Raw genomic sequence first — 10,936 nt, forward strand, 5'->3', positions numbered from 1 at the left:
AAAAAAAAGAGTTGTAAATATACTTATTCCGGATAACCTTTGTAAAATGTCATAATGAATAAAATAATTAAAATTGGCTTTGAAAAAATTACTCATGCAATTTAGTTTAACAAAAAAAAAATTGTGAATGATATAAAATTAAGTGAGGTAAATGTTGTTGATGTTGAAGAGTTAAGAATTCGAAATTTACCGACCAAAATAAAATGTAAGATCTTCAGGTAGACTAGTGTCACTGAAACTCCGTACAAAGAAGAGTTGCAAGTAAGTTGAGTTTATATATTTGATAATAAATATGCGAAAATGTAAAGAAATTTTAATAAATAACCGATTCTTTCAGTTGAACGATGCAAGACACGTAATTCAAAGATCTTGCACGTGTATTTCTCAAGCATGTGGAAGATGTAAACATATTTACGCACTCATTGATTTTATAAATAAAGACACTAGTGAATCAAAGACTTCTGCAGAACAAAGTTAAGGAAAACCATCTAGTAGCCAGCTTGCAAAAGAAATTTTCGCAAAGCCATTGTTAATTACCGATGAGTTTATTCTAAAAAAAAGTTATGGACCAATTTATGACGTCCAGTACTTAGAATTGGAAAACATTAACTGTTCATTTCGACTGGTCTTGAAGTATGAGAAGAGTATGCTATGAAGACTTCTTTTAGGATATTCGCAAAAGATTTATGTGATGATGCAATAACTAATGTACAGAATGAAATAAGTCAGGGAGTGATTAATCTTTTAATTCGGAAGTCGAAGCAGACTGGATTTTATTCATGTGATATAGTTTTTACAGATGTTAAACTTTATAATTATTATAATTTTCATGTTAAGTTGTATGATTATCAAATACTGAAGTTGTGTTTAAGTACTGTAGAGCAGAGTGAATCTCAAAAGTGGTTTTCTACTAGAAAGAATCAAATCAGTGCTTCTCAAAAAGCACATTCAATTAAAACTAACAAAAAAAAAAACAACGAAATCTTGGCTGAAAATCTTATAAATAGTAAAATAACATCAACAAAAGCAATGGAGTATGGGCTCAAAAATGAAAAAAAAGCCGTTGAAGCCTATATGCTACAATATGATGTCTATATCGTGTCTGTTGGCTTATTTGTTAAGCCATTCCAATCATGGCTGTGTGCTAGTGTTGATGGTATTGTCATAAAAAATGGTGAAGCAATTAAGGTTTTAGAAATTGAGTGTCCTGCTACGTGCTCGTCAAAACCTATTTTTGACGAAAAAAATAAAAAATTTAATGTTCCTTAAGTACAACTAGAAAAAAATAGAGCTATTTTTAAAAAAAAATCATATTTATTACACTCAATGTCAAGTGCAAATGTATGTTGTTAGTTTAGATCTATGTGATTTATTTATTTGGTCTCCAAAAGGTAGTTATGTAGTAACTATCAAAAGAGATGATCATTTTTTGGTAAGCCTTATTCCAAAGCTGAAATATTTTTATTTCCACTATTATTTAAGAGTTTTAGTAGAAATTGAGAAAGAAAATACTTCATAGTTAATACCAAAAATTAATATACATTAATATTTTTATTTAAATTCATAACGTGTCTTATTTGCTGAGAGCTTTGTAATTTAACGACTATCAATTAGTAAATACTTCGAAAGTTGTTACAAATTGTATTAAAAATTATAAACGTGATATTAATATTAAATAAATTTTTCATAATTGTTGTTTTTTAAAAATTATCTTCTCCTTCTTTTTCTTGATTAATTTTAATTATTGATGGTTGTAAGTTTACTAAAACGCAGCTCATAAATACTATCGCATCACAATAAGGCAGCAAGTCGATTGTAAATTTATCGACTATATTGTATGTGCGAATTCTCTGCATGACTCTTTCAATGTGAATTCGAACACTTGCAACTTGATATGTTTCTTCTACTTGATCTGCTGTGAACGTTTTATTATAAAAAAAGGGTGGCATAACCATTAATATTCCTTTCCCACCTTCATCGAGAAGAGTTTTTATTCGGGGAAACCCTTTATCTGCAAGTACCAAATCACCAAGTTCAAGTAGGTCTAAAAAACCACAAGTACTAGTTATTTGGGCATCTGTGGCTTTACCACCATAGCACCGTGAAACAAAAGATATGTATCCAGACGGAATACAACCTACTAAAATTTTTAATCGGAATCCTTTTTTGTATCGGGAATAAAACTGAACTCTATGTTTAATTTTTGATGGCTGTTCTACGTGGAATTCAGTACAATCAATAATTACTCGACAATTTTTATATGAATCCTTAAAAACCTCGGGCATCATTACACGGATTGTTTCTTTAGTTGGCCATGAAACAAAATTTTTACACGCACCAGTTAAATACACTAAAGTTTCGGTAAAAATGTTGGATACTGTAGTTCGATGCAATTTGAATAAAGCACTTAACGCCGTAAATGTTGAGCCAGTCCTCATTTTTATTAAAAAAAATAAAAAGCCGATCTTCCATAGATACTTTCATACGGTTATCGAATATTTTTGTCTTAATAACATTTTTAATAGAAGTTGAAATGTTTCTAGGCTAACACCAGAAAGATCACGTATTTCATCAGCTGCATCTTTTACTGATGAGTAGCCATGAAATCCTTTTGTACATGTTTCAGATTTTTTTAAAAAGTCCATAGCCTCACTGGTACTTGAATTGGATTTTACTTTATTATATTTTCGTGGAATATAAATTTGTGTTTCCGCATCACAGAATTTTGAATTACGGTGGTTCATACAAATAAACATAGCATTATTTTTCCGAAAATTATCTGTGTTATCGTCATCATCAGATAAAAAATTAGCGTTGGTTTCAGCGTCACAGGTTGTCTGGTCACGAGTTAAAGAATGTTCATCTTGCAAACTTAAATTTGCTAATAAATTCCTAGCGTCTAAAACTTTCAATTTTTTAATATTTAGACCAGAAACAACTGAATTTTGCATTCTTCTTTTTAAAAGTCTTTGAAATCTGAAAGAAAACAATAATGGAAATAACAACAATCCGTACGAGCTATTTTTTGTACTTAAATTGATCAAATTAATCACCGATTACATGAAGATGTTGCTCTCTTCAATGTTTTAGTAGAATAGTCAAAAATAGTCGGATTGTAACTTGGACTTTCCGGATGTTCAGACTTTTTATTTCCAACAAAGTGGAAACTACATATTCTACTCCGTTTTTTTTGGAGTCCAAGCTGACCCGTCTGGCCTGCAATTTTTTATTAAAATAATACACAAAAAAATATTTATGAGTATTAAATATATCTTGTCAAATCTTGAAAACTATTTTTTATGAATATAGTATTTAGTTTTTGTACTTACTCCAATTTTGCCAATGCTTTTAACCACAGTTCGCGCTTTTGAGCTTTATGTGGATAATTAGGGTTAGCTGATGGAAAATAGTAAAATTCATACTTAGAATTCCTTGGAGTATTATTACAATTCTTTACACAACACTTGTAACTTTCTTTTGAACTTGAACCCATTATTTATTTATACACTTTATAAATTTAAACAAAATAATAAAACACTTGTTCTCTCATTAGAATATATATAAATATATACTGGTACATGCTAAATAATAACATAAACTGGGTATGAAGTTCGTAAAAACGTCACCTATGGCGCTGACGCTGTTGCCCTCGGAGCGAATAAACAATAACATAATTGAATACAATACAAATAATAGAATCAATCATTTATTAATCTCTTTAATTTTCTAAAGTTCATTTGTATCCAAACAAATATATACAATAAACCTACTTTTCAAAAGTGTGATTCAGCACAGTGGTCAACACATCAGACTCCGAACCAGAAGGTCTTGCGTTCGAGCCCATAACTCGGCAAGGTTTTTTTTAATGTTTTTTTTTTTCATGGCAGTTATTGATTATTTATAATTATGTATAGTTCTATTAAATTATACACAATTATATGTGACCAAAATTTATACATAATTTTATCTAGTGATTTATATATAATTTTATATAATTATATATAATTTTTTTTCCCGGATGAGGGCTAAACTGGTGAAAAAAAAATTTTGCGGGGACCTCAAAATCCTCATAATATAAAAAAATTTACTGCTCCAGATGTAGGCCTCAATTTCTCAAATGACGTAACCTATGTATATTCCCTGACTTTTTTTCATAATGAATAAATACTTTAGACCGAGAATCACAAAAAAATAAACCCAAAAAAAAATAATTAATTACAAATTTGCAGAAAAATTATTGGAACCTCTAAAAAGTATAAAAAATAAAAAATAACATTTATTTTTACTTATATCTATTAAAAAAAAATTCATGGTTACTATGAGAAAATAGTTAACCTGAAAAAAATTTAGTATACATCTTTTTAATCTAAGTACAAGAATTTATTTAGGACAAAATGTTCGATATTATATTCTATATTGTTTAGGAAGCTTAAAAAAAATTTTTTTGAGACCTATCAAAAGTTTGTCGAAGAATATATATAAAAAAATAATAATAATAATTAAATGAATTTATTTTATTTGACATATAAATTTTTGTAAGTACTCAGATTTTTTTCCAATTCGAAAGTCCAGAAAACAATAATTTATTTTTTGAGGATTTGGAGAGCTTCGTTAGAATTTAAAACGGATGAAGAGTTTGCATGTAAACCTCATAATTCTCACTGAGGATTTAGAGTGCCAATATTGTATAATTTTTCGTCCGGTAAATAAAAGATCAAAAGAATTGAATTTTGGGAGGTCCAGACTAGAATTTGTTTTATAACTCGGGATAGCTGACCGCTCGATTTTATACGTTTTTAACCTATATACGAGATAAAAGTATCATATGGGTATGTTCACGTGATAAATAAAGTTTAACATGAATGCTTTTTATTTAAAATAATATGTACTTATTAAATGTAATAATGATAAAATAATATTCGTACTTTGTATTATTTGTGTTTTAAATAAAAGGTGACTTCTAAGTTGAGTTTATACTTAGAGTAAATAGGTATTATTTTTATGACATTGAAAATTGCAGGCATAAATATAAAATAATTAATGACTTATTTTTAACAATGAGTATTAATATTTTTAATAAAAATTGGATGCATGTACGTCCACCAAATCATAAAAATTATAAATACGAATATAATAAATATTTTTATCACAATATTTAATTTATTTAAAATTCAAAAATCTTCTCGATGTCTGACTACATTCCAATGTCAATATTTTCATTGCTTAGTAACTGAATTTTATTAACAATACCTTATTAAAAATTGATGTACAACTTTTGCAAACTATAAAAAATGTATATACATAATCTTATATTTAAATTATAAATGTTAGTTCGTAAAATGTTTTACTATTGTCACTAATGAATCAATGTTTAATGTACTATAATCTGTTACTTATTCAATGTTATTGGTTATAAACTAAACGAATTTTATTAAATAATAATATGTTTAACTTAAAAGAACAGCTAAATACAAAAAAGTGATAGATTAAACATAAAAAAAATCATTTAAGGTTGTTCAGACAGTACCCCGTAAATCAAAATAAAATCTAAATTTTTTTTCCTCAGAAATTGAAAATGTAAATATATATATTCATTATTTAAATTAAGACTGTACTTATCATTATTTTCGAACGGATTAATTCATTAATTTAATTAATGTAAATAAAGAATAAAATACTTTTGACTCAAGTATTTTTATTCATAATGTAGATCTGACAACGTCGCTTCGAACAGCTGTTCACGTTGATCTAGTTGGAAAATGTTCAGTTGAATTTTATTTATTCCGAAGAGTAAAAAATATTTTATTTAATTGAAAAAATTTATAATAAATTTAAAAATGAGTGATAGAAATTATTTATGCTAACTCAAAATTTTTTTTACTTCTGCTTATTATGTGTAATATTTCGTATTAATATATGTTAAAAATTATTTGTTTAATTTTTTCAGATTACCGCAATTACAAATTTGAAAATAAAATTAAAAATTGTCATAAAATATGATATGCATCTGCAGAAATAATCCAGTTATGTTTTTAATTTTAAAAGTTAGCGCGTTTCATTTCTTGCGACGTTGCCGCATTCATCTGAGTCACCCGAATAGATTATTTTTCATCATGGCGGGTGAATATTTTTATAAATTTTCTGTGCTTCTTATCAAAATATTTTTAATATCATTCGTGGGAACACTTTTTAACTATTTTTAACGTATTCTACGATAGTTAATTCATAAAGAGAAAAGTTTTTTGTTTTTTTTATCTTTCTAAGGAGCAACTACATAACTCGATACAAGGGCATTTCGTCTAACTTTCCTATACTCTGTACGTTAAATTACGATATTTGAATAATTAATAACGCGAAAACTCTTAGTCAGATGTACCTGAAAAAATTAATTCATGCGTATTTGATATTAATCAATAACATACTAAAAATTCAGATTTTTATCTAAATGTTGCAGTAATGTCCGAACCACCTTAAATAGGATACTTGAGGCTATGAAAAAAAAAAAAATTTTGAAAAATGAAAAATTTGTCAAACTTTGAATTCTTGAAATTCGTCAAAAATGACGATCGAAATTAAATTTTTGGCTTGATTTATTTCAATTTCCTGCTAAGGAAATTGAAAATTTTCAAAAATTTGGGAAGTTATAAGTTTTGGTCTGATTTTCGAAAATCGAATTTCTAACAGATCTTGACGTTTTGAGGTTGTAGGAAGCTATTCTGACTAATTTCAAGATGATGTCCGAGTGTATGTATGTAAGTATGAATGTATGTATGTATGTATGTATGTAAATATCTGTAACTTTTGAATGAATGAACAGATTTGGATCGTCAAGGTGCCACTCGACACGGCTTGTCAATGTCTAAAAGCTGTAAAAAATTGAGCTTGATCGGTAGGGCTCGTTCAGAGAAATTCCAAAAATTAAATTTTTTCAAAAGTATGTTGTTTGGATAACTTATGACGAGCAACTCGTGCTAACAGGGTCAGTACCTTTGATAGCCTGATAGCCACCTGAACCGTAAGTTAAAGCTGGACCGTACTAAACAAATTTTTGAATTTTACTTTTCTAATTACGTTTTGAATAATTACGTCACTCGAATTATGAAAACCTTCCGAAAAAGTTTGTCTTACACATTTTTTCGGAAGCTATAAAAATTTCTATAATAACAATTGATAAATAAATTAAAAGAAAAGTAAAATTCAAAAATTTGTTTAGTACGGCTTAGCCTTAACTTATGGTTAAGGTGGCTATCAGGCTATCAGAAGTACTTACCCTGTTAGCACAAGTTGCTCGTCAAAAAGTTGGTACTCATTAGTTTGCGACCCTCTTAACGACAAGTTGTCGACAACTCTAGCTTTTGCAACATTTGGCTACAAGTTACCGCCAACTTTTTGAGAAAGTTGATGCCAAGGAAGAGTCGCAATTCGAAAGCAGGTTTCTGAAAAAATTGAAGGCAACTTTCCGTCAACTTATGGATTGCCAACTTTTGTCACCAACTTTCTCAAAAAGGGTCTATCAACTTTGGAAGTACTAACTTTTACGTCCAACTCGGCGTCTAGTTGCGGCTATTAATTTAACTCCTGTTTCTCGCCAACTTGACTATCAGGGATAATGACAACACTACTCAACTGGTAACATTAGAGATGCGGAATGACCGTCATTTTTATTTTCGGGAGCAGTCATAAGACCGTGTTGAGACCGTCACATTATTTTAAAAAAATTGGGTGCCACAACTTGTGCCTAACGGAGGTTATGTGTAAATACACACTTGCATTAAAAATAATAGTGTATAGCGACACGTATGAATAAACTATGGAGGGTAGAGGTACCTCTACTCTCCATAGAATAACGAACGACAGATGAAAGTTAGGTTCGAATAAACGTAGGAATGAATACCATGATGGATGTATAGTGTCTGTTCTGATTAACATTATCTCTGAATAACAATCCTTTCAATAAACCGAAGGTTTAGTTAAAGTGAGATTTGTAAAAACGAAAGAATGGAAAATGAGACATTTGTATAAACGTAGAAACGAATAATGATACGTTTCATATAAACGTGCACGAAGCCTAGATAGAAGGAGAACGATCGGCATAGGCTTCTCGCCGTATATGCGTCCGTAATAATGAGGAGACATCGGGTACAATATTTGTCCGCAAGGCAGCGGTAGTGTTAGAAAGTTCTGATTTTTAGAACATGTTTTATTGTAAACATTAGATAGTGTTATTGAATGTGTTGTTGTCACAGTTAACAAATAAGCGTTTTATAAAATTGAAAATGGTTAAAAATTGTGCTGTGGTGAATTGTAAAAACAGTAAAAATAATAAAAAATGTAAAAAAGATTTACAACAGGATAAAAACTCCTTATTTAAGCTGCCAAAAGTAAGTATAACCCCAAAATTTGTAATTTCATTGATAAAATAATAAGATTTATAATTATATTTATTAATGTTTATTAATTTTAAGTACATTCCCATTTGGAAAAGAACAAAAATTTTAATATCATATATGACATTTAAAAAAATTAATCACTATAGGCGTAAGTTGCAGCAGAGGAGTGTCTGTGATTGACACTTATAATTTTATTATCAATGCAATTTAATCATTATCATTAATAGTCTTGTATACTGAAATTAATATTTTGATAAGTAATTAGAAAATTTCTTTTTCTTTGGTAGGACCCTGATATTGTTAGACAATGGAGTCAAATTTTGGGACAAGATTTTGTGTCAGATTCGAAAGTTGACATTTTTATGTGATTTGCATTTTGAAGAAGAATATATTCTTCGCAAAGATATTATTATTATTCCTAATCAAGAACCGTTTGTGTCTGAACGATAGAAAATAATACTCAAACCTGGTGCCATCCCAACATTACATAAAAATATCAGCTCAACAATACCTATTACAAATATTTCTGTAAATGCCAATACAAACGTAAGAAGTCAATTGAAAATTATATCTACGTAAATCAAAATTTCAGCTGTCAAGTATTAATTACTGTTTTTAATATCATCGATTTTATTAATTTCACAGGAAAATGATATATTACATTCAAGTCAAATATTGCACGATTATGAATGCATAGAAGTCAACGAGGTTTTTGATAACAATTCAGTTGAACCTAATAATATTGAACAAGTATGACTAGAATTATTTATAATGTAATGAAGTATGGTAATCGATCGGGAAATTATAAATTATTGGAGCAAGTATTCAAGTATTGAAATATTTTCTATGTAAAATTATAAATCGGTGCTAATATTGATAGTATTCGTTGTTTTTTTTAACTTCCCGCTTAGAAAATCGATGATTTTCAAAAATTTCGGGAAGTTATTGTTTTCACCCCGATTTTCAAAAATCGAGTTTTCATCAGATGTCGACGTTTTGAGGTCCTAGGAAGCTATTCTGACTATTTTTAGAATGATGTCCGAGTGTCTGTATGTATGTATGTATGTATATGTCTGTGTGTGTGTGTGTGTGTGTGTGTGTGTGTGTGTGTGTGTGTGTGTGTGTGTGTGTGTAAACTCTTTATAACTTTTTAACTAATAAACCGATTTGGATGGTTAATGCGGCAATCGAAAGAGTTTTTTTGCCATCAACTTTTCTGAAAATTTCAGATCATTTGACCAAGTAGACTCGAAGATATTGGCCAATTACGAAAAAAAAATTTTTTTTTTTTAGTTTTTTATTGATTTCTCGAAAACGACTTATACGATCGACTTCAAAATCTAATCAGCTCTAGAAATCAATAAAACGCGTCGATTGCCACCTCAAACATCTAAATCGAATAATTCGTTCGAGAGTTATCGTTGGAGAAAGAAATGGTAAAAAACAGTTTTTTGCGAATATCTTTGAAACAACTCAACCAAACAATCCAAAAATCTAATCAGCTTTAGAATTTATTAAAACGCGTCGATTGCCACCTCAACCATCAAAATCGGATAATTTATCTAAGAGATATCGCGGGAAAAAGAAACGATAAATACCAGTTTTTTGCGAATATCTGTGAAACAACTGAACTAAACAATTTTAAAATCTGGTCAACTTTAGAATCAATTAAAACGCATCGATTTCCACCTCAACCATCAAAATTAGGTCATTCGGCTAAGAAGTATCGTGAAAATAAGAAATGATGAAAAACAATTTTTTGCAAATATCTCTGAAATAACTGAACTAAATAATTTCAAAATCTGATCAGCTTTAGATTTTATCAAAACGGGTCAATTGCTACTTCAAACATAAAAATCAGATCATTTTTCTAAGAAATATCGTGTAAGAAAGAAATGATAAAAACCGTTTTTTTTACAAATATCTATAAAACGACTGAACCAATTGATACTACAATCTATTTAGCTCTCAAACTCAATAAAAACAAATCGATTACCAAATCAAATGTTAAAATTAATTAATTAAGCTTGAGTTAACTCTTCGTCACTCGCTCAATGAAAGCGACACCACCTCCCAGACAGCATTCAAGTCGGAATAACTACTATACGACGTCTTTTTGAAAACGTCCTCAAGAATTATTATAATGACTTCTTAAAAATGTTATTTTTAAGAACTCTTAATTGAAAATTCTTGAAGAATCTGTAAATAAGACGTCAGTTTTGTGGCGACTAAATGTATTCTTTTTTAAACTTCTTTATGAAATCAAAATTAGAAACTCCTTAAAGACGTCATGATAAATTCATACTAAAGTCTTATTTGCACAGTCAGAAAAAAGAACTCCTTAAGAACTCTTATTAAAGACATCTTACTGAGTTCGCTAGGTGGCTCATTCGACATCTTGAGAACTTCTTAAAAACTTCGTTAAAATGTTGATAAGACGTCAAAATCATAAATAGGAATTTATTCAGAACTCATCGAGACGTCATTTTGCTATCTGGGCTGTTCTATGTTTTAATTTTTGTTTTTTAACTTCCCGCTAAGAAAAT

General features: G+C 29.0%; 1 protein-coding gene and 1 long non-coding RNA gene across 2 annotated transcripts in view; one reads left to right on the forward strand and one right to left on the reverse strand.

The window, feature by feature from the left end:
* LOC103575988 (ester hydrolase C11orf54 homolog) overlaps positions 1-5,473 on the reverse strand; it is a 38,789-nt gene extending 33,316 nt beyond the window's left edge. Inside the window, exon 1 of the mRNA XM_053739457.1 lies at positions 5,251-5,473. The gene's annotated coding sequence lies outside the window, so the exon portion shown is untranslated. The remainder of the gene's footprint in view (positions 1-5,250) is intronic.
* A 2,231-nt stretch (positions 5,474-7,704) lies between these two features.
* Positions 7,705-9,478, forward strand: LOC106694026 (uncharacterized). Its single transcript, XR_001345341.2, has 3 exons — positions 7,705-8,381; positions 8,678-8,936; positions 9,036-9,478. It is a non-coding gene; the product is annotated as an uncharacterized LOC106694026 (long non-coding RNA).
* The last annotated feature ends 1,458 nt before the right edge of the window (positions 9,479-10,936 follow it).

This window comes from Microplitis demolitor, chromosome 5, assembly GCF_026212275.2.
Source record: "Microplitis demolitor isolate Queensland-Clemson2020A chromosome 5, iyMicDemo2.1a, whole genome shotgun sequence".
In the NCBI taxonomy this organism is placed as follows: domain Eukaryota; kingdom Metazoa; phylum Arthropoda; class Insecta; order Hymenoptera; family Braconidae; genus Microplitis; species Microplitis demolitor.